Raw genomic sequence first — 25,776 nt, 5'->3', positions numbered from 1 at the left:
GCTCTATTATGCTGCCATGACCAGCTGCTCTCTTTTCTACTTGGCCAGTGGACATGAGTAAAATCCCCTCCTCTAAAACCTCCAATGTCCGGATAGATTGCTGGTCAAAAAGAAATCTGTTAAGATCTCTAACCTGTACCATCAAAATAAATCTTCATGCATCTGTATTGGCATACAGGGACTGACCTGTAAACATTGGCCCTATGTCACAGTGTTATGTAGTTAGAGGGCAGTATCCCAGTGCTGTACACTGACAGATCTGCAAGCATTGAATCCTAGTGTTATATGGTGACAGATCTGTACCTACCTGTCTTATACCCCAGTGTCATATGGAAATATTTCTTTGTCTATAGTGTACCTATATTATAGTAACATGCCTGTGCTCACCTGTACTGTGTACATTTTATATTCACCAGTCCATTAGTATTGCACCCCAATGACAGACGAGCACAGTAAAGTACTCATCTGATAGTGAATGATCTGTGATCTCCATTTTTGTCATCAGTGAATTTTGTCTTCGACTTCTGCCTTCAAGAAATGGCTAGATCATCATGTTTTCCAGGTTGTCAGAAAACAGCATTGCATAAAGGAACACATTGGGAGTGAAATTTTGCTTTGTAAATATTGGAAATGAGGTCCATCATCTTTATACTTCAGTAAATTCAGAGGATCAATCCTGGGCCCAACACAAGATGCGACCATGACGACAGCACATCAGTGTTTCTACTTACAAGTTTAAAAGCATGGCATTGAAGTCTCTGATAAACTTACACATATGAACAGTGGAAAGCATTCTGACTGGTTGCATCATGGCCTGGTGTGGGAATTCCAGAAGCAGAATCAAGTTTATTATCATTGTATTATATGACATGACATTTGTTCTTCTCCAGCAGCAATACTGTGCAAAGACATAAATATACTATAAATAAAAATAAATAAATTATGCCAAAAAAGTGAACAAAGAGTAGCATTCATAGATTCATGGACTGTTCAGAAATATGATGATGGAGGGGTAGAAGATATTCTGAATCACTGAGTGAGTGAGGGTCTTCAGGCTCCTTTACCTCTTCACCGATAGTAGTAATGAGTAGAGTCCTTCGAGATGTAATGCAGCTTTCTTTACACTTCCCCACTTGAAGAACTCTCCCACTATTGGAAAGCTTGTCCCATCATGGATCTGGCTGAGTCTACAGCCCTCTCCAGTCTCTTGCCATCCTACAGTTTGGAAACTCCATTCCAGTCAGTGATACAACCTGTCAGAATGTTTTCCACCATACAGCTGTAGAAACTTTCAAGAGTATTTGATATACAAAAGGCTTTCGGGAGGGCTGGTTTGGCCAGTCCCATCATGGGTATAGCTCTCCCCACCACTGAGGACATCCACAGGAGGCAATGTCTCTGCAAGGTGACTTTCCATCATTAAACATCCAGGCCATGTCCTCTCTTGTTGGCACTAACTGGCAGGAGGTACAGAAGCCTGAAGACCCACTCCTCAATGATCAGCAACAGCTTCTTTTCCACTGCCACTAGGTTCTTGAACTGATCTGAAAAATCCAAATTCCACCTCAGACTATATTTTCCTCAGTTTTCATTAATGGTGTTAATGTTTATTTTTTGTATATTTTGCATATGTATGTTACTGTAGATGCTACCTGACTTGAGTAGGTTCTCCAGCATTTTGTGTTTGTTAGGTAGAGGCTAATTTCTACTGACAATGTGTCTTCTGCAGGCACAGTGATGATGATTGTTGCTAGCATACCACAATAAGACCATAAGACATAGGAGCAGAGTTAGGCTATCTGGTCCATTGAGTCTGCTCCACCATTCAATCATGGCTGATCTTTTTTTCTATCTCCTCCTTAACCCTAGATCCCAGCCTTCTCCCCGTAACCTTTGATACCATGTCCAATCAAGAACCTATCAATCTCTGCCTTAAATACGCCCAACGACCTGACCTCCACAACTGCATGTGGCAACAAATTCCACAAATTCATCACCCTTTGGCTAAAGAAAATTCTCCGTATTTCTGTTTTGAAAGGGTACCCCTCAATCCTGAGGCTGTGTCCTCTTGTCCTAGGCTCTTCCACCATGGGAAAAATCCTTTCCACATCTACTCTGTCTAGCCCTTTCAACATTTGAAAGGTTTCAATGAGATCTCCCCTCATCCTTCTGAATTCCAGCAAGTACAGACCCACAGCCATCAAACATTCCTTGTATGATAACCCTTTCATTCCTGGAATCATCTTTGTGAACCTCCTCTGGACCCTCTCCAATGCCAACACATATTTTCTAAGATGAGGGTCCCAAAACTGTTCACAATACTCAAGGTAAGGCCTCACCAGTGCCTTATAAAGCCTCAACATCATATCTTTGCTCTTGTATTCTAGACTTCTTGAAATGAATGCTAACATGGCATTTGCCTACCTCACCACTGACTCAACCTGCAAATGAACCTTCATGGTGTTCTGCACAAGGACTCCCAAGTCCCTCTGCATCTCAGATTCCCAGATTTTCTCCCTGTTTAGAAAATAGTCTACACATTTATTTCTACTACCAAAGTGTATGACCATGCATTTCCCAACATTGTATTTCATTTGCCACTTTCCTGCCCATTCTCCTAATCTGCCTAGGTCCTGCTGCATCCCACCTGTTTCGTCAACACTACCTGCTCCTCCACTAATCTTCATATCATCTGCAAACTTGGCAACAAAGCCCATTAATGCCATTACCTAAATTAATTATATACAATGTAAAAAGAAATGGTCCCAACACTGACCCCTGAGGAACAACACTAGTCACTGGCAGCCAACCAGAAAAGGTTCCTTTTTATTCCCACTCGCTGCCTCCTACCAATCAGTTAATGCTCTACCCATGTTAGTAACTTTCCTGTAATACCATGAGCTCTTAACTTGGTAACAGCCCTGTATGAGGCACCTTGTCAAAGGCCTTCTGAAAGTCCAAGTATACAACATCCACTGCATCCTCTTTATCTATACTACTTGTAATCTTCTCAAAGAATTCCAATAGGTTCATCAGGCAGGATTTTCCCTGAAGGAAACCATGCTGACTTTGTATTATCTTGTCCTCTGTCACCAAGTACTCCATCACCTCATCCTTAACAATTGACCACTGAGGTCAAGCTAACTGGTCTATAATTTCCTTTCTGCTGCCTTCCTCCTTTCTTAAAGAGTGGAGTAACATTTGCAATTTTCCAGTCCTCTGGCACCATACCAGAGTCCAATGATTTTTGAAAGATCATTTCTAATGCCACCACAATCTCTAACACTACCTCTTTCAGAACCCTAGGGTGCAGTTCCTCTGTTCCGGATGACTTATGTACCTTTAGGTCTTTCAACTTTTTGAACACCTTCTCTCTTGTAACAGTAATTGCACCCACTTCTCTTCCTTCACACACTACATCAGACATACTGCAAGTGTCTTCCACAGTGAAGACTGACACAGAGTACTCATTTAGTTCATCTACCATCTCCTTGTCCCCAGTTATTATTTCTCCTGCCTCATTTTCTAGAGGTCCTATATCCATTCTCATTTCTCTTTTATTTTTAACATACTTGAAAAAACTTTACTATCCACTTTGATATTATTTGCTAGCTTGCTTTCATATTTCATCCTGTCTCTTGTAATGATTTTTTTAGTTGCTCTCTGTAGGTTTTTAAAAACGTCCCAATCCTTTATCTTCCCACTAATTTTTGCTTTGTTATAGGCTCTTTCTTTCGCTTTTGCAATAGCTTTGACTTCCCTTGTCGGCCACAGTTGTACTATTTTACCATTTTGCTCTAAAAAGCTATCTTTTAGGCACTCAATAAACTCACTCTCTTGAGATCCATTACCAACTTGATTTTCCCAATCAACCTGCATGTTAAAATCTCCCGTAACATTGCCCTTTTGACTCACCTTTTCTATTTCCCGTTGTGACCTGTTGTCCACCTCCCAGCCACTGTTAGGAGGCCTATATATAACTGCCATCAGTGTCCTTTTACACTTGCAGTTTCTTCACTCAACCCATAAGGATTCAACATCTTCCAATCCAATGTCACATCTTTCTACTGATTTGATGCCATTCTTTACCAGTAGAGCCACAGCACCTCCTGTGCCTACCTTCCTATCCCTCTGATATAATGTGTAACCTTGGTCATTCAGCTCCCAACTGCAATCATCCTTCAACGACAATTCAGTGATGGCCACAACATCATACTGTACCTGGAAATCTGTAATATTGCAGCAAGGTCTTCCACCTTATTTCAATATACTTCGTGCATTTAGATACAACACCTTGAGTACCGTATTTGCCGTCCTTTCTGACTCTGCATCCCTAATGATTTGATACTCAGCCTGTTTGTTGCAAATAAGTCCCATCACCTGTCTGCCCTTCCTGACAATCTGACTGCATGCAATCTTTACCTTTTTACCATCAGTCCTTTCCTGAGTCCCTTCACTCCAGTTCCCACCCCACTGCCAAGTTAGTTTAAACCCTCCCCAACTGCTCTAACAAACCTGCCTGCAAGAATATTGGCCTCCTCGGGTTCAGGTGCAACCCATCACTTTTGAACAGGTCATACCTCTCCCAGAAGAGATCCCAATTGACCAAGAACCTGATGCCCTTCCTCCTGCACCAGCTTCTCAGCCACACACTCATCTGCCATATCATCCTGTTTCTACCCTCACTGGTGCCTGGTACAGGCAGCAATCCAGAAATTGCTACCCGGGAGGTCCTGCTTCTCAGCTTTCTACCTAACTTTCTAAATTCTCTTTTCAGGACCTCATTGCTTTTCCTTCCTACGTCATTGGTAGAAGTATGTATCAAGACATCTGGCTGCTCCCCCTCCCTTTCCAAAGTGCTGTGAACGTGATCTGAGGCATCCCTGACCCTGGCACCTGGGAAGCAACATACTATCCGGATGTCCTGTTCACATCAGAATCTCCTGTCTATTTCACTCATTATCGAGTTCCCTATCACCGCCGCTCCCTTCTCTCTCTTTCCCTTCTGCACAACAGACCCATCCTCAGTGCCTGTAACCCAGTCGCCATGGCATTCTCCCAGGAGGACATCCTCCACAAAAGTATCCAAAGCAGCATACTTGTTTTTGAGGAGAATGGCCACAGGGGTGCTCTGCTCTAGCTGCCTATTTCCATTTCTCCTGACAGTCACCCAGCTACTCACCTCCTGCAACTTCAGGTGACTACTTTGATCAATTATCTCCTCATTCTCTCTTACAAGCCAATGGTCATCCTGTTGCTGCTCCAGATCCCCAACATGGTCTTTAAGGAGCTGCAGCCGGATGCACTTCACACAGATGTAGTTCCCCAGGAGACTCTCGGTCTCCCAGTTCTCCAACAAACAGCACGAAAAGTACACCACCGTCATTTAAATGGTACAGTAAGAGAGGGAAAAAAATGAAAAGGAAACTTTAACAGACGCTTTACACAGAGCTGATGCCTCTTCCAAGCTGAAGCCTATCGCTTCTACTCTCGCCACTGGCCTAATCCCGACAATGGCCGCTCTGCTTATCCCTTCTGTACTTTTCTTGAAGCAGACATAAGATGGAGATAATTTTCTATTGCTAGTCAGATGCGAAAGATGTTTTCAACTAATGGAGATGAAGGTTTTAGTGGGATCAAAGAAGGCATATATTGTTCTCTATATTTCTCTTGAATTCACCATGATTGAGTGATGAAAAGCAAGCTTTAGATGGACAAAATGTGTTCTGAGATTTGTGGCAATTCTTCAACCACTAGAAGGAGGCAATTGTGGAAGACTATGGCAATGAGTTTCATTGTGGCAGACTGAAGGGAACCCTTTCTGTATGTACTGCAGTCAAATTTACATTCCATCTTGATCATGGCACCTCTAATATCCACTGACATGTCCTGCTCCTCCCATACATGGAAGATAAGGTTTGAATTGGTGACTGATTTTCCCCTCAGAATTCAGAACTTCAACAGGAAACCTCTGTCCTTGAGGATGTGCTGTTGGATGGGATAGTCTGCTGTGAGATTGAGTACATTTATCAAGGATACTGTGCACCCTCTATGACTGGGGAGTATTTTGAAACACCTCTTTACGCAAACATTAACTGCTTCTTTGTCCTCATTATGTTTCCTGTTCATGGGTGGGTTAGAAACTGGGTTATCTCAAATGGGGTTTCAGGTTAGTGAACATTAGGAGAAACTGGGATCAGGTTGATGCTTGTGGAAGACTTTCAAGTAGAAGACAATTGGGAAGAGGGAAGATCAAGAGGAGTACTAGTACAGAGGAAAGCAGGTAAGAAGCAGTAGGCAAGCAAGCATATTTATTGAAGCTAAATATGTATTGTGTTTCGAAGTGCTTTGCATCTTTGGGTGTCTCTTGGTGCCAATTTTCCAAGGCCTGGTCTCAGCTGAAATACCTTATGGAAGTAAACTTGTATTATTTAAAACTGAATTTACAATTTAAAGTTTGTATTTTGAGGGAAAAATAATCAAACTGTGCTGACAAATACAATTCACAGCTGGGCTCAAACGTAGTGAATCTGCACAAAAAGGTAATTTTTTTCAGGGTTAACAATCTTGTTCAGTGGTAATTTCGTCTCGGAATGCAATTAAGCTATTGATTCTGTTTTGGCTTCGTCTATGAAAATAGTAACAGCACAGACTATAGGGAATTAAAACATCATAGTCAACTGTTTCTGAATTTTCACATCTAATAACACCCATGCAATTACCCAAAGTTGCTGATAGCCTTACAGAATCATTAGGCATGGAATGACAGTTTCATCATTAAAAAATGTAAATTCCAAAACATTTGTGTTCAAGGCATGCAGTATCATTGTTTTTGATTGTTCATTAATCTTAAATTTTACACTTAGTTTAAAACTGTTTGAAATGGTCCAAATTGTCCTCTCAATTTGTTTTCACTTTACCAAAACTGAATATATTTCTGTCCTTCTTGAGCTGGGAACATATTAAGGTTGGTGCTGGCTTGGATGCATTCTAAGAAGTATTCCTTCTTTGATCATATGTATTAACTTTATTCTAATCTTTCAATGAAATAGATGAAAGTAACTAATGTGTCACATTATTGTGTCATATTTATAAAACGTATCTGAAATAACACAATGACAAAGGCACTTAAGTCATTACTCCTCGATGGCTTGTAATGCATAGAGAAATGTGTGACGAAAATGAAAACAAATCTGGCAATTATATTCTGAAATAAAAAAGGCAGAAAATGCTGGAAACTCTGAGGAGGTCAGGAAGCATCTTTGGAAGGAGAAACAGAATTAACTTTTTGGGTCAATGGTCCTTCATCAGAACTGTAATCTTATTCCTTTGTAGGTCTACGGAAAGAGCTGCTGCTTTAACATTGCTTCCTGTGGAATCTGCATGTTTTAGGATAACAATGGGCATCAATGTAAAGATGTGCTATGTGCTGGTACTAATTGGGAAATTCATGCTTTGCGTAAGCTGTATTCATTTAATGGAGCTCCATGTACCTACCTAAGGGGCTCTTAAAAGACCCTGTTGTATCGTCTTCCACCACCACTGCTGACAGTGTATTCCATGCACCCACCGCTCTCTGTGTGAAAAACCTACCCCTAACATCCCCTATTTCCAAGCACCTTAAAACTATGCCCCCTCGTGTTAGTCATTTCAGCCCTGGGAAAAAGCCTCTGGCTATCCACATGATCAATACCACTCATCATCTTATACACCTCTATCAGGTCACCTCTCACCCTCCGTCACTCCAAGGACAAAAGACCAAATTCACCTATTCTCATAAGGTATGCCCTCCAATCTAGCGAACATCCTTGTAAATCTCCTCTGCACTCATTCTATAGTATCCACATCCCTCCTGTAGTGAGGTGACCAGAACTGAACACAGTACTGTACTCCAAGTGGGGTCTGACCAATGTCTTATGTAGCTGTAACATTACCTCACAGCTCTTGAACTCAATTCCACAGTTGATGAATGCCAACACACCATGCACCTTCTTAACAACACTGTCAACCTGCGCAGCAGCTTTGAGTGTCCTATGGACACGGACCCCGGGATCTCTTTGATCCTCCTCACTGCCGAAAATCTTACCATTAATATTATATTCTGTATTCTTGCTCTAAGAGAGATAAAGCCTTGCCTAGAACATTGTACGAGGCTAACATTTTCCCCATTTTAAAGAAAAGTAAAGAGGAGACAGACCCGGCCAGCTATAGGCCCATTGCACCTCAGAATTTCGATAAAAAGGTAATTACTAAAATGCTAGCTAACTGACTAAATAAGTATTTGTCATCTATCATTCATCCTGATCAGACAGGATATGTCCCGGGTAGGTTCTCTTTTTCTAATGTCAGATGCCTCCTTAATACTATATAAGCTGATCATGGGAAAGCTAGTGGGGCAGCAATTTTGTCCCTTGATGCACAGAAGGCTTTTGACTAGATTGAGTGGCCTTACATGTTTGAGTCACTGTACAAGTTTGGGTTTGGGGAATCATTTGTATCTTGGGTAAAACTGATATACACCAGTCCAATGTGTTCTATTATAACTAATAGTGACAAGTCAGCTCTGTTTCCCCGACACCGTTCAGTCCAGCAGGGGGCCTCTCTCGCCAGCCCTTTTTGTCGTCGCGGTAGAGCCCCTTGTCTTAAAAATAAGAGATCACCCAAATATTCTGGGTTTGAAAGTGGGAGGTATTGAAACACTTACTAGTTTGCATGCTGACGATGTGATACTCTACTTACAAAACTCAGAAAAGTCAGTCCCTCTTCTTCTTGATTTAATCACCTCTTTTGGTAGACTATCGGGACACTCAATCAATTGGACAAAAAGTGACTTTGTGCCCCTCTCCAACGACTACACGCAGGGTTTTTTGGAAAGTGTCCCGTTCAAAGTAGTTAAAGATCACTTTACTTATCTTGGCTTGACAATCCCCAAAGATCTGAAATTAATATTGAAATTAAACTTTGCAGAGTTTATTTCAAAACTTAAACAGAATATAGAAAGTTGGAAAACCTTACCTCTGTCCATGATTGGTCAATTAAAACAGTTTCCCTTCCTAGGTTTCTCTATCTTTGTCAAAATCTCCCCATTTTTCTTACATCAGCTTTCTTTAAAGAATTGGACTCCATAATATTGACTTATATCTGGAATTATAAGAATCACAGGATTTCAAAAATTAATTTACAAAAGCCCAAGTCTGAAGGAGGGTTGGGATTACCTGTATTTAGACACGATCATTGGGCTGTCAATGCTAGGGCTTTAATGTTTTGGCAACAGGGGGCTCCGGATAACCTGGCCCCTGGGGCTTCATTGTGGCTATGTATGGAGTCTAACTCTGTTGTCAATTCCTCCTTGCCAGCCATGCTGTTCTCTAAGTTAGAGAAGCCTGGGACTTCAAAAGGTTTGAGTTTTGTTTTGAAAAATTCCATCAGAATTCTAAATCAGAGCAGGAGCATTCTGAATTTAGCAGAGACCTCTGTACAAACACCAATCTGTTTCAAACACTCCTTTCTCCCCTCATGGTCAGATAAAACTTACTATGCTTGGAGGGAGAAGAATCTAGTTTCTATTGAAGACCTGTACATAGAGGGACGGTTTGCAACGTTTAGTTTGCTGAAAGAGAAATTTGAGCTGCCTCATTCGCACTTTTTTCTTTACTTACAAATTGGACAGTACATTCAATCTAAGATTTGTAATTTTGAAATCCTTCCAGGGAAACATGTGTTTTTTGATATTTTAAAGAACCCTCCTGACTCCAGACAACTCGTTTCTAAGTTTGTACGTTTGTTTGATAATTGCACTGTAGCGTTTACTGTGAAGATTGAAGATGCCTGGAGAAAGGAGTTGGGCATTGAATTATCCGAAGCTGCCTGGGATATGTGTTTGTCTATGATACAGGCTTGCTCTGTTAACAGCAGACACCAACTGATCCAGTTTAAAGTTGTCCACCGTCTCCATTACTCTAAACTTAGATTGCACAGGATTTACCCTTCTGTCTCGTCAATGTGTGATAGATGCCAAGGGACGGAAACCACGTTGTTGCACACCTTTTGGTTTTGCCCATTACTGACTGGATTTTGGTCCAAAATATTCGACTGATACTCAAAGGCCTATAAAAGATCCTTCCCCTTGGAAGCTGGTCTCGCTATATTTGGCTGCTCGCAATCTACTATTTGTTTCCCTGCAGCCATACAACAGTCTCTGATGCTGGGGATGATTGTTGCCAAAAGACTTATCTTGAGGAAATGGAAATCACCTTCTCCCCCTTCCTTTCGGAGATGGATGGCTGATATGACCTCAGTCATACAGATGGAGAAACTTAGGTTCTTGAGAACCAATTCAATTAAAAAATTTTCAGCTATCTGGGATCCATTTCTTGTCTACCTGGATGAGGCTGGGGGCAGATGAACAATTTCCCCCCAGATGATTTCTCACGGCCCTCATTTGAGATTTAATGTTTGGTATTTTTGAGCACTTTCTACAATAGGCATCCCTCTAATGTTATGTCTCTTTCTTTTTTTTTCGCTTCTTTCATTTTTATACATGTCTGAGCTAGTATGTTCTTGTTGATTTCATTGGTTTTTTTTGAAAATTTTAAAAATAAAGTATAAAAGAATATTATATTCTGTATGCAAATTTGACCTACCAAAATGACCCACTCCATATTTATCTGGGTTGAAGTCCATCTGCCACTACTCAGCGCAGTTCTGCAACCTACTGATGTCCTGTTGTAGCCTCTGACACCCCTCCAGGCTATCCGCAATACCCCCAACCTTTGTGTCATCAGCAAACTTACTAACCCACCCTTCTACTTCTTCACCAGCTCATTTATAAAAATCACAAAGAGGAGGAGTCCCAGATCAGATCTCTGCTGAACACCGCTGGTCACTGTCCTCCATGCAGAATACAAAACATCTACAACCACCCTTTGCCTTCTGTGGGCAAGCCAGTTCTAGATCCACAAGGCAAGCTCTCATTGGATCCCTTGCCTCTTTACTTTCTGAAGGAGCCTTGCATGGGGAAACGTATCAAAAGCCTTACTGAAATCCATATAAACTACATCCACTGCTCTACCTTCATCAATGTGTTTTGTTACTTCCTCAGAGAATTCAATCAGGCTCATAAGACATGACTTGCTCTTGATAAAGCCATACTGACTATCCTTAATCAGATTTTGTCTCTCCAAATGCTCATAAATCCTGCCTCTCAGGATCTTCTTTAAAAACTTGCCCACCTTCTGAAGTCAGACTCACTGGTCTATAGTTTCCTGGGTTATCTCTACTCCCTTTCTTGAACAAGAAAACAACATTTGCAACCCTCCAATTCTCCGGTACTGCTCCCATCCCTATTGATGATGCGAAGATCATCGCCAGATTATCAGCAATCTCCTCCCTCACTTCCCATAGTAGCTTGGGGTATATCTCATCCGGTCCTGGTGATTTACCTAACTTAATGCTTTTCAAAAGCTCCAGCACATCCTCTTTCTTAATGTCTATATGCTCAAGCATTTGTCCGCTGTAATTCATTCTCCTGGTGAATACTGAAGCAAAATATTCATTAAGTACCTCCACTATCTCCTCCAACTTCATGTACACGTTTCTACTTTTGCACCTGATTGGTCTTCTTCTCAGATGGCTCATCCTCTTGCTCTTCACATACTTGTAAAATGCCTTGGGGTATTGCTTAATCCTGCTCACCAACGCCTTCTCATGGCTCCTTCTGGCTCTCGTAATTCCATTCTTAAACTCCTTCCTAGCAACTTTGTAGTTTTTTAGAGATCTAACAGCACCTAGTTTCTTGAACCTTTCATAAGCTTTTATTTTCTTCTTAACTAGATCCTTTGTACACCATGGTTCTTTAACCCTACCATCATTTCCCTGCCTCAATGGAACATACCTATGCAGAACTGGATGCAAATGTTCCCTGAACATTTGTCACATTTCTGCCATGCATTTCTCTAAGAACATTTGCTCCCAAGGTCCTGCCTAATAGCGTCATACCCCCACCCATTTTGTCTGCTCCTATCCCTCTTCAGTGTTATGGTGAAGGAGAGAGAATTGTGAACACTACCTCCAAAATGTTCTCCTACCAAGAGATCTGACACCTGACCAGGTTCATTTCCCAATACCAAATCAATAACAGACTCTGCTCTAGTTGGCTTATCTACATATTGTGTCAGGAAACCTTTCTGAACACACCTAACAAACTCCACCTCATCTAAACTCCTTGTATTAAGGAGGTGCCAATCAATATTAGGAAAGTTAAGATCTCCCATTCACAATAACCCTATTATTACTCCGCCGTTCCAGAATCTGCCTCCCTATCTGCTCCTTGATATCCCTGTTACTATTGCGGGGTTGATAAAAACACCCAGTAGAGTTATCGCCCTTTTTCTGATTCTGATTTCCACCCACACTGACTCAGTAGACCATCCCTCCATGACTTCCTCCTTTTCTGCAGCCATGACATTATCCTTAATTAGCAATGCCATGCCCCCACTTCTTTTGCCTCCCTCTCTGTTCTTTTTGAAGCATCTAAAGCCTGGCACACTTAGCAGTCATTCCTGCCCCTTAGACATCCAAACCTCCGTAATGGCCACAAGGTCATAGTTCCATGTATTGATCCACGCTCCAAGTTCATCTGCCTTGTTTATGATATTCCTTGCATTAAAATAGACGCATCTCAAACCATCAGGCTGAGTGCATCTTTGCTCTAACATCTGTCTACCCTTCCTCACAAGCTCCCTACAAACTGTCCCTACTTGTGCTCCAACTTCCCTATCCTCTGCCTCTTCACTTCAGTTCCCACCCCCCTGCAAATCTAGTTTAAACCTTCCCCAAAAGCATTAGTAAACCTCCCCACCAGGATATTGGTCCCCCTCGGATATGAAGTTAACTTTCTATCTAACTTCATAAAATATATAAGAGCAATCAAGTGACCTCATCATAATAGGGATTTTATTGTTAGGGCAAATTTAAGAACTTAAAAGACATGTTTAACAAGTTTGTAAATAAGGACAGTGATTGCTTGGAATCCTAAAATTATTGTTGGTTTGTTTTACGTAACTCTTATGGTAAACCCACAGTATGGTCGAGACTTTGATGGTGTCGCATGAGCAGAGTTTCTGGATCACTGTTTGTTATTTAATTTTGCACACACCTTTTACTTTCCAATGGTACAGTTAAAGGGAGCATTGGAAAGAAAGGCCCAGAAAGTTTCAGAGGAGTGCAGGAAGCTTAACCAAGTGAGTTTCAAAAGCACTTGGGTAGCAGAAAGAGTGCATAGAATCTGGCCAAAGTGATTTAAATGAAGTGCAGAGAAGTTGATCTCATAAGTGAGAGGAGAATGTAATCAGCACCCAATCAGTAAAATGCTGAATTGTTAAGACTTCTAAAGTCAGTTAGCACAATATTATTGTACAGAGATCACTATTGTTATTAGATGTTATTAATGTTGTTATTAATGCTGTATTTATTTTAAAGAAATTTGAAACAGGTAAGTCAAATCTGCAAGGAAATATCAAATCCAGAGCATAACAGAGAAGTGTATGTCTGAATTAGCCAACAAAAGTTTTCTCCATATTTATGATGATTGTATGCTGCAATATGCTGTAGCCAAATATATTTAACAATGTTTTGGAAAGCCTTGCACCTTTTGGGAAAAATGTATCAAATGATCATTGCCTTGAGATTATTCATATGTTGCATCAATACAGATATTGTTAATGAAACAAACAAGCATCAGCTATCAGTCCACAGTTCACTGCACAATGGTAAATACCTGTATTAACAATACCAGAGAGTAGGAGCAAGAGAGAGATGAAACAAAGAGCACATACATTCAATTACATACAAATACAAACATACACATGATCTACATACTTTACATCACCCCTCAATGTAGATTTACATCTATTTTAAATAAAATCACAGTCGTCAGTAAATGAACTCAAGTCGCACATTTTACCAGGCCCCTGTATGGGCCTTTCACTGTGCCAGGTACACAATAGCAGAGTTCCATCTTTCCAAGGAAGAGTCCATTTTCAGTTGTAAACTTGCAGTGATATTTTCCATACAGTTCACTTCTTTCAGTCTCTGTATCCATTGTTCCAAAGTGGGTGGGTGAGATTTAAGCCAGTTGACAGTTATCATTTTATGAATAATCAGAATCAAAACTCTTAACATGTATAGTTTATTCTTTAATGCAGATTGCGGGAGGTTGCCTAAAATTAAATGACTAGGTTCAAAGGGTATACTTATATCTAAAATCCTTCTTATTTCCTCAGTGACCTTGTACCAAAATTGCCTTAATTTGGGGCAGTCCCAGAATATATGTGCAAAATCTCCCACTAGGCCACAGCCTCTCCAGCAAAGTCTGCTGTTTTTTTTCTGCGTATAATGATATTACCAATGGGGTTCTAAAGAACCTCATCCTTATTTTCCAAGCAAATTCCCACCATTTGGGACTATTCAAGCATTTATGCCATGACTCCCAAGACCTCTCCCACTCTAGCTCCAATTCCCACTTACGTTTAACATTTAATGTGTTATCCATTATATCCAGATGTATTTTTTTATATATAGACAAGATACAATTTTCTGGGATTGTGTCCTACCCATGATGATCTCTATCCAAAATTTTTCCAAATTATTTGGCTGTATTTTAAGATTGCTCCATTCTTTGTGTGATGTAAAGTAATGCCTAACTTTTTTTAGATTATGAGGACACGCAGTCCTCTTTTATTGTCATTTAGTAATACATGCATTAAGAAATGATACAATGTTTCTGCAGAATGATATCACAGAAACACAAGACAAACCGACTGAAAAACTGACAAAAAATACATAATTATAACATATAGTTACAATGGTGCAAAGCAATACCGTAATTTGTCAAAGAACAGACCATGGGCACGGAAACAGATCTCAAAGTCGCTCGGAAGTCCCATCACCTCACGCAGACAGCGAACCTCCAGCACCACAAACTTGCCGATGCAGCATCCTGGAAGCATCCGACCACAGTCCAACTCCGAGTCCGTCCGAAAACTCTGAGCCTCCGACCAGCTCTCCGACAGTGAGCACCGAGCACCATCTCTGCCGAGCGCTTCGATCCCGGCCCCAGCAACAGGCAATAGGCAAAGCCAAGGATTTGGGGCCTTCCCCTCCGGAGATTCTCGATTGCACAGTAGCAGCGGTAGCGAAGCGGGCATTTCAGAAGTTTCTCCAGGTGTTCCTGCGTGCTTCTCATGGCTGTCTCCATCAAATCAGGATTGTGCACGGCATCCTAGTTAACACATACGATATCATTTGGAATGGCCGCGTGCGCTGCATCGCACCACCATCTTCTCCTCCCTCCTCATTTGGAAGAATCTATAAAGGTCATTTGACCTATTATTGGGCTGCCCAGTTAAGAACAATTGTGTCATGGATTAGAGAAGACATAGATTCAAGATGGGTTCACATAGAGCAAAATTCAATTGTTGAGTTATCTTTAGCCTTTTTAAATCCAAACGTGTGGAAGAATGTTGAGACTCAGAATGAAAAGGTTAACAATACAATGAAAGTATAGGATAGAGCTTGGAAAAAATTAGATCTACCAAGGATGATATCAAGGGCAACCAGAAGTGCACTCATTTCAGATTTTATTTCAGCAAGACTGGATCCTGGTTTTAGCAGGTCAGCGCAAAGAGGCCTGGTTCTTGTGGACCAAATGTTTGATGGTGAGGCGTTCAAATCTTTCTCCCAACTCCAAACTGAATTTGACCTTGTATCTAATGACTTTTATAGAAGAGCATTTTTTAATGTGCAACACGTTGAACCATGAAGTGGATGGGCTACAGCAGCAGAAGACCATGAACATCCATTTCAGTGACCACTTCATTAGATACAGGAAGCACCCAATAAAATAGCTAATGAGTGTAAGTATTGAGTGCAATCCAGGTCATATTACGATCAAGGAACGTGTTTGTAGACCGGATATTGAACTTTTTACTGTTGGACTTTGGTCATATTCCACCGAGATACAACACTGGGCGGCACGGGAGGTCGTTTCTGCCTGTGGCCATCGAACTTGCAGCTCCTCGCATGGAGGGTCAGACACCCTGAGCCAATAGACTGGTCCTGGACTTATTTTCCACCTGACATAGTTTGCATTTTGTTGTTTGATTGTTTGTGGTTTTTGTATTGCTATATTTATGCTCTATTCTTGGTTGGTGCGGCGGTAACGAAACCTAATTTCCCTCGGGATCAATAAAGTATATCTATCTATCTATCTATTTATTTTGGATAACATTCACCACATTTAACATAGTAGCATAGAATGGGGAATGCAAAAAAACATATTCAGTCGATATAAATTTTCCACATTAGTTGAAAATTCATTAGCAGAGAAAATAGGTGTAAGTTGTAATTGATGATCATACTGTCTCTAATTCACTCAAAGTTAAAACAATTTTTGGATCTTCTGCTAGTTTAATATTGCCAAAAGTATTCTCAACCTTATGGTTTGAAGACATAATATTTACCAAGAAAATGTGCAACATTTTCAACTTTTTAAATAAAGTCCTGACACTCAAGAATAAATATTTCTTGCACTTTGATTAATTGTCTAACCCTTTTCCCCTGGCATATAATTAGCACAGGAGTTATTCAGAGCCTTGTATTTTGACAAGCAGGTTATTGATAAATTAGAACTATTTAATGTTACTAGGCTAGTGTAGATCCAGCATTAGCATGCATGCCTCAGCATTTCTCTAAACCTCACTTATAGCTGGAAACAGAAAAAGTGCAGAATATTTCAAACTTTTTATTCCTAAATTTCCAAAGGGATTAAATCTACTGAAATAATTTTGTTCATAATTAATGAGATTAAAAAATGATAAATCAGTATTGACAACAAAAAAATCAAAAGCTGGAATTATGATTTAGCAATAAACTTCATCAATGTACATTGTTGTAAAATATTGAGTATTTTTGTTGTTGCCATTTTGATATACAGTGGGTTCCAGATAATTGGGCCTGTAGCGGTGTACTACACACAGCACTAGAATAACAACACGTAGTCGATGATTTGTAGTTGCGAAAAAATAGATTTATTCAAACTTCAAGAACCGGCGATACATCTCCCAATGTCCACAGTCTGGATCGGCCTCTGTTTGGGAGATCTTGCCTCTGCGCCGCGGTGCCTGAGCCCGGACCGGCTGCACCAAGTCCACGTGGGCCGGGTTGAGTTGGTCCACTCTGGTCCAAATATCATTTGGGCTGTGGGGGTCACCAAATGTAGTGGTGTGCTACATACAGTGCTAGAATAACGACAAGTAGTTGGTGAGTTGTAGTTGCGAGAAAAGAGATTTATTCAAACTTTGTGGTCTCCTTTAAAACCTTCCCGTTCCCGCCCTCCCCGGGCGAGACTGCTGTGGAGAATGCATATTTGCAGACCCTTCCCCCGCGCGGGATTTTCCCCCTGCTGGTGAAGTTGGCCTGGCGCCCTTTTCAGGCGTGCCAGCGTACGCCATTTTGTGAGCCGGATCAAGTGCGCTGGAAAGTGGGTCACCACAGGCCATTGGTTAATTGGGGTAGCCATTTATTTGGGACCACTTTACTAAAAACGAATCAAGAAAATAGCCAAGATTCCCTTCATTTTTTGGGGGGATAACATGCTATTTAATTGGGACAGGAGATTGCTGCTGAAGTTTCTAACTAACATCAGTCACATGCACTTGTGATGCTGTTAAACATTATACCTTGCCTAGGATAAACAGTTTAAAAATAACATCAGTTGCATGTGTTTGTGTTCAAAAGAAGTAATTTTTTTTGTCACTGATAGTTGGCGAGAAACAAGCAGCAAGACAATTCAGAGCTGTTTTGCTCACTACAGTTTCAGGCATTCAGACTTGAAGATTCCTGAAGTACCCAAGAATGAAAATGAAGCAATTTCACTACTTCAGCAAGTTAGGTACTACAATTAATTTGAAGGTATTGACAATCATCTTGAATGCTACAATGAAAATGAAGATTTGAATCTTTGAAAGCATTATATGAAGGCAGTCCATTATCTGCACTGCTTTTGTTCATTTACAGTCAATCAAAAGAACACAGCAGTGTACACTGGATGAAACCTTCCATTGATAAATATTAGGAACTACAGTTTTATAGTACTATAGTAGTATTGTCAGTGTTCTAATTTGTTCTGTGTTTCATCTAAATACATAATTTGACACTCAGTCAAACATTAGTTTCTCTTTTTCATATGTTTGTAACTATTTCCATGAAACTTCAGCTAATTGGGGCAGCTGCTTAATTGGGCCAAAATGTACTGGTCCAGATGTGTCCCAGTTAACCGAAATCCACCGTATTTGATGCTCAAGATTCAAGATTCAAGATTGCTTATTGTCATACAAGCATAAAGGAGAACAAAATTATTGTTTTTCTGGACCCGATGCAGCACAGAAAAAAAAACATAAATAAGATAAAGAACAGAATAATAATAAAAAAACACAATAAATATAAATGCATAAGATAGCTCATATATATATATATATATAGATTGATTGTATGTCCACAAAATAACTCTAGGAACAGAAGTGTGTGTACATATTGTAACTGGCTTAAAATTATAAGTAGTGGTGATTGGAGCTGTAACGAAAACCAATTTTCCCCGGGATCAATAAAGTATGACTATGACTATGACTATGACTATGACTATGAACGGGTGGGTTAGTGGTAGAGGTGTTGATCACCCTTACTGCTTTGAGAAAGTAACTGTTCTTGAGTCTAGTGGTTTAGATGCTACGTAGCCTTCTCTCTGATGGGAATGGAGCAAATAGTCCATGAGCAGGATGGGTGGGATCCTTCATGATTTTACTGGCCCTTATCTGACATCTTTCCACTCATATGTTTTTGATGGTGGGTAGGCTGGTGCCAATGATGAAGTGGGTAGTTTTAACTACTCATTGTAGAGCCTTCCTGTCCACCGCAATGCAGTTTCTGTAACATGCTGTGACACAGTTTGCAAGGATGCTCTTTACAGTGCATCTGTAGAATGATATCAGTATAGATGTGGATAGTCCAGCTCTCTTCAGCCGCCTCAGAAAGGGGAGGCATGGGTGTGCTTTCCTGATTGTGTAGAATGTGTTCCAGGACCATGAAAGGTTGTGTGAGATGTGTATAGCCGGGAATTTGAAATTGCTTGCAGTTTCCACTGCTGTGCCGCCAATGTAGTGCAGTGTGAGTGGTGCAAGTTTTTATGAAGTTGATAACCATCTCCTTTGTCTTGTTGACATTGAGGAAGAGGTTATTTGCTGGTACCAGGCTCGAGCTCTTTCACCTCTTCTCCATTGGCCATGTAATCATTATTGGTGATGGTCCCCACCACCGTCGTGTCAACTTGACAATGTGATTACTCATGTGTTTGGCCATGCAGAGTTTGCAGCACACAGTCCTGGGGGGCACCCATATTAAGGATGATGGGGAGGGAGAAGCGGTTGTGCATCCTGACTATCTGAAGGTCTGAGTTCGGATGGCTAGGAAGTCCAGCACCCAGTTTCCAGTGGTCTACCTGTACTGAGAGTAGGAGTTTATTCACCAAGGTATGTGGAACAGTAGTGTTGAATGCCTAATTGAAATCCAGAAACAGCATTCTGATATAAGTGTCCTTGTTTTCTAGATGTGTCAGTGCCAGCTGCATGACAGATGCTTTTGTCGCTGATGCTTTGGCACGTCATTAAACAGTTCTATTGGTAAGCATATTGGTGATTGTCCAGTGTGGCAGGAATGGAGTTTTTGATGTGTGCCATTACCATCCATTCAAAGCTTTTCATGATGATTGGTATCAGTTCCATCTGGCAGAAGTGGTTTAGATCTGAAGGTGTGGAGTTCTTTGGTATAGAGGCGATGGTGGCTGATTTGAAGCCTGTGAGGACAGCAGTATGGATAAGTGAAGTGCTGAAGATGTCTCTGAAGACATCAATGAGCTGATGTATACACTCCCTGAGTACTTAGTCTGGGATATAGTCTAGCCCGAGTGCCTTACCGAGATTGACTCTCTGCAGAGTCCTTCTCACGTCTGCTGCTGTTACAGGTAGTGACTGTTCACCTGGGAGAGGAGTAGCTTCCATGGCCGGCATTGAGTTGCATGCCTCAAAATGTGTATAAAATTTGAAATAAAAATCACAGAGGGAGGTGTCACTGGTACATTTGGCACTGGTTTTCCTTGCATAGGTAGTAATATTCTTGATGCCCAGCCACATATACTGGGGATTGTTATCGGGCAGGTGTTCCTGAAATTTTTGTACTTGGGCGGTCTTTGCCCTCTTGATGCCTAAGGTGAGGTTTCACCCGGCTTCTCTGAGAGCTGTTCTGTCACTAGGCTTGAAGGCAGTGTCCCAGCAGGGAGCGCACATCAGAATTCAGCCAGAGCTTCTACTTTGCTGTGAGATGACAGTTCTTGGAGCACCAGCATCTAACTCTTTTCAAGTAGTCAGTTAATTGCAAATAGCCATGTTAATTCTATCTGGTCATATTTGACAGAAGGAGGTTAGTACAGCTATAATTTGCAGCTTAGTTATGGGTGATGCAGGGAAGATTATTTCATTGCACACTGTAGGTGCTTGGAACTGAAAGCAGATGCAATTGACCAATTGCATAATTAAATACTTTTCCTACAAACTTTTAAGGAAATCTTTTCCATTATTATAAAATGATTTTAGACTTAGATTACTTTCAAAGTGTCAATGACATCCTTTTTTTGTGTTATGTATTTTAAAAATCAAATAGTTATTCAAGTTTTAATTGATACTATTTTAAAAAATTCTACTGTAAATATATATCCATCAAAGAATATTTAAGATGTTTTCTTTTTCCTTTTGCCCAGCCTTATTTCTATTCTTTTGTAAACTTTTATATTTTTCCAAAATGCTGTAAAATACTTTTGAAACTATTCAATAGGAATTTTAATTGTTGCTCAACTTGATCATTCACATGCAGAATGAAGTTCTAAAATACTTGGTTCTGATATTGTGACTGAATAAAAATTTGAAACAGAAAAGAAATCCAAAAGGGGAATATAAATAGATTGCTCAATAGACTTTCAGAAGCATATCAAGAATACAATTTAAATGAAAAGTAACTTTCATCTAAATATAATCTGTGTAACTACTGCACACTCTGAATTAACTAATTCAATGGTTGAAATTCCATTTTAGATTCAATGTCACAAGGATTTTCTTTCATTGCAATACTGTGATATTTTCCTTATTCAAAAATGTGACCCATATTCCATTTTCCTGTGTTTCTTGGATAATATTAACTATGAACTATTAATAATTCAATCCTATTTGGTCAATGAACTTGTAGCACAGGTACAGATTGGCTAGGGTAATGTTTTAGGCATCATGGCTGAAAGATTATGTTTGGGAGCTTAATATCCAAACATACATTTTGTATTGAAAGGATAGACAAGAAAGCAGAATGGACACTGTGGTTCTGTTGGTAAATAATGAAATTAAATCATTAGAAAGAGGTGACATAGGGTTGGAATGTGTTGAATTATTATGGACAAAGCTAAGGAACTGCAAGGGTAAAAAGACCCTGATGGGAGTTATATAAAGACCCCCAAACAGTAGTAAGGATGTGGTCTGCAATTTACAACGGTAGGTAGAAAATTCATGCTAAAACAACAATGTCTTGGGGGATTTCAATATGCAGATAGATTGGGAAAATCACATTAATACTGGATTCTAGGAGGGGAAATTTCTAGAATGCCTAAGAGATGGCTTTTTAGTGCAGCTCGCAGTTGAGTCTACTAGGGGATCAGCTATTCTGGACTGGGTATTGTGCAATGAACCAGAATTGATTAGAGAACTTAAGGTAAGCATTACAGTGGAATAAACAAAATTACAGAGACATGAGACAGGACTGGACAGAATTGTTTAGAAAAGAACACTGGCAGGGATGACAGCAGCAGAGCAGTAATGGCTGGAGTTTCTGGAAAGCATGGAATACATACATTCCAAAGAGGAAAAAGTATTCTAAAGGCATGATGACAAAGCCATGACTAATAAAAGGGAAGACAAAGCCAACATAAAAGCCGAAGAGAGTGCATACAATAGAGCAAAAATTAGTGGGAAGTTAGAGGATTGAGAAAATTTAAAATCCAGCAGAAGGCAACTAAAAAAGTTGTAAAGAAAGTAAAGATGAAATACAAAAGTAAACTAGTCAATAATATTAAGGAGGATACCAAAAGTTTCTTCACATACATAAAGTGTAAAAGAAAGGTAAGAGAGGTGAGAGTGGATATCGGACCGCTGGAAAACAATGATGGAGAGAGAGTAATGGGGGACAAGGAAATGGCAGACAAATTGAAGAAGTATTTTGCATCAGTCTTCACTGTGGAAGACACTAACAGTATGGTGGAAGTTGCAGGTCTCAGGGATCATGAAGTGTGTGAAGTTACTATTACTAGGGAGAAAATTCATAGGAAACTTAAAGGTCTGAAGGTAGATATGTCACTTGGACCAGATGGTGTACACCCCAGAGATCTGAAAGAGGTGGTTGAAGAGATTGTGGAGGCATTAGTAATGATCTTTCAAGAATCACTAGATTCTGGAACGGTTCCAGAAGACTGGAAAATTGTAACTGTCACTCCACTCTTTAAAAAGGGAGAGAGGCAGAAGAAAGGAAATTATAGGCTAGTCAATCTGACCTCAGTGTTTGGGAAGATGTTGGAGTCGATTGTTAAGGATGTGGTTCCGGGGTACTTGGAGGCACATGATAAAACAGGCTGTAGTCAGCATGCTTTCCTCAAGGGGCAATCTTGCCTGACAAATCCATTCAGATTCTTTGAAGAACTGAACAAAGGAGAATCAGTTGATGTTGTGTATTTGTATTTTCAGAAGGCCTTTGATAAGGTGCCACACATGGGGCTGCTTTAGAAGCTACGAGCCCATGGTAGTACAGGAAAGATGCTAGCATGGATAAAGCAGTGGCTGATTGGCAGGAGGCAAAGCTTGGGAATAAAGGGAGCCTTTACTGGTTGTGTGCCGGTGACTAGTGATGTTCCATAGGGGTCTATGTTGGGACAGATTCTCTTTATGTTACATGTCAATGATTTGGATGATGGAACAATAGCTTTTTTTGCAAAGTTTGCAGATGATATGAAGATAGGTGGAGGGGCAGGTATTTTGATGAAGTAGAGAGACTACAGAAGGACAGACGGATTAGGAGATTGGGCAAGAAGTGGAAGATGGAATACAGTGTCGAAAAGTGTATTTTCATGCACTTTGGTAGAAGAAATGAAAGGGTTGACTATTTTCCGAATGGAAAGAAAATACAATAAACAGACACAAACGGACTTGGGAGTCCATGAGCAGGATTCACTGAAGGTTAATTTGCAGGTTGAATCTGTGGTGAGGAAGGCAAATGCAATGTTAGCATTCATTTCAAGAGGACTAGAATGTAAAAGCAAGGATGTAATGTTGAGACTTCATAAAGTGCTGTTGAGGCCTCACTTGGAGCATTGTGAGCAGTTTTTGGCCCCCCGTCTTACAAAGGATGTGCTGAAACTGGACAGGGTTCAAAGGAGGTTCACAATAATGATTTCAGGATTGAATGGCTTGTCATATGAAGATTGTTTGATGGCTCTGGACCTGTATTCGCTGGAATTCAGAAGAATGAGGGGTCACCTCATTGAAACGGATCGAATGGTGAAGGCCCTTGATAACTGGATGTGGAGAGGTTGTTTCTGATGGTGGGAGTGTATAAGATCAGAGGGCAGTGCCTCAGAATAGAGAGGTGTCCTTTTAGAATGGAGATGAGGAGGAATTTCTTTAGTCATAGAGTGATAAATCCAAAGAATGTGTTCCCACAGGGAGCTATGGAAGCCATGAATTTATGGATATTTAAGGCAGAGTTTAATAGATTCTTGATTGGTCAGGGCATGAAAGGATACAGGGGGAAGGAAGAAGACAGGGGCTGAGAGGAAAAATGTATCAACCATGATGAAATGGCAGGGCGAACTTGTTGGGCTAAATGATCTTATTCTGCTCTTATAGTTTATGGTCTTATGGTCTTATTTTTCTGAGTTACCTCTTGGTTAACATCACCGTGACTTTTACATCTTCATCATGCCAACTGATATATAAATATTTTGTGTTTTTTCACACATGAACTCCCAAACTAAAAAGTCTCTCATTTTCTGCAATTGTACCTTAGTAATTCTACATTATATTCTGTATTATTTTATTAAGATAAGAAACATGGAGAGAACTTCCAATCAATCATTCTTCATTGAAGCAATCAATTAAGAATGGCAGCTGATGCAACAAAGCACCAAAGGTCAGGTCACATGGTATCCATGCTGCTTAGGAATGTTTATGCATCCAATAATATGCACTGCAAACACTTATTCACAATGATTATCTGCATGTGTTATATTGTTATCAATTTCCTCTTTACATATAATGTCACATTGCATGACAGCATTTACAAACACATATATACAGTCAGTAGCATGTTTCTTTATTTTTAATCTCTTCAACTATAACATTACAACATAACTAAACTTAATATTTTGGTGAAATAAACCACAATCTGATAACTTGGACAAATGAATTACTTACCATGAAAATAGTACATTTAATTATTTATCAACATCAAAAATATAATATAATATAGAACATTTTCTTATCAGAGTGATTGTACTGACAAATTATTTCCATAGTATTTCAGAGTATCACAAATGCAATCATTGCGTTCGTCCCATCAAAAGCATTTTATTTTGTCTTTTCCTGCCATCATCTGTAATGATTTAGATCAGTGTTTGCCAACCGTTTTTGGCCCACCCACTAAAGCTCTTCCATACTTGCCAAAGCCTCCTAAAGCACCTTCACACTTGCCAATGCCCCTGTTAGGCACAATATACTTACCGACACCCCGATAGTATAAAACCATGTCTACCATATGCTAACATGAGAAAAACAATTTTGCTTTAAATTTTTATTTGTCTTTAAACCTAGCTTACTCAGCCCCTGTGTGCTGTACAGCAGCTTCTAAATCAATGTGATCATTAAGCTTGATGGTTTTTAGCAAGGGTTGAAATGTCTGGTTCAAGTTGTGACAGAAAAACCCTCAAGTCCCCATGTGTAACAATGTCCAAGTGATTTCTGTTTATGTGTGTATGTGGTTCACTGCACTGAAGCATCTTTCAACAAGTTATGAGGATGGAAATGCAATGAAGAGCAGTTTGGCTCTTCTCCAAACACCAGGAAACTCTATTTGACAGCGTAGACACATTCCACAATAGCCAACATTTTTGAAAAATATTTTTGCCTCCTCAGCATTCTGAATTTTGATAATTTATTCTTGCAAGATGTCTTCCTGTTCTTCCACCTTGCAGAGAAATGGGTTAATTGCCCACTCTAGAATTTCCAGATGATTGAAATCCTTGGATTGATTTTAAAATTCCTTCTTCAGTGATTGCAGATGCAAATCACTGTCAGTGAAAGAGAGCCATACTTTTCATGCACGGAAACAGAGAACATTCTTCTCCCAATGTTTTGCTTATATATTTCCAATTTTCTAATAAAAGTGAACACCTTTTTTTCTGGATTAAGTTGACATTCTCACCCAGCTGTCTCATATTTAGAATATTCATTTTGTCACACTAATCACCCAGGGATGTCACATCTCCACACAGAAGTTCAATCTTGTTTCCCAAGCTCTTGTTGACTTTGAGCAAAAATTCAACCACAATGTCAAAAAGATTAAAGAAACATTTTAAGCAGC

Source organism: Mobula birostris, chromosome 7, assembly GCF_030028105.1.
Source record: "Mobula birostris isolate sMobBir1 chromosome 7, sMobBir1.hap1, whole genome shotgun sequence".
Taxonomy (NCBI): domain Eukaryota; kingdom Metazoa; phylum Chordata; class Chondrichthyes; order Myliobatiformes; family Myliobatidae; genus Mobula; species Mobula birostris.
Note: the sequence above shows the minus strand (reverse complement) of the source record.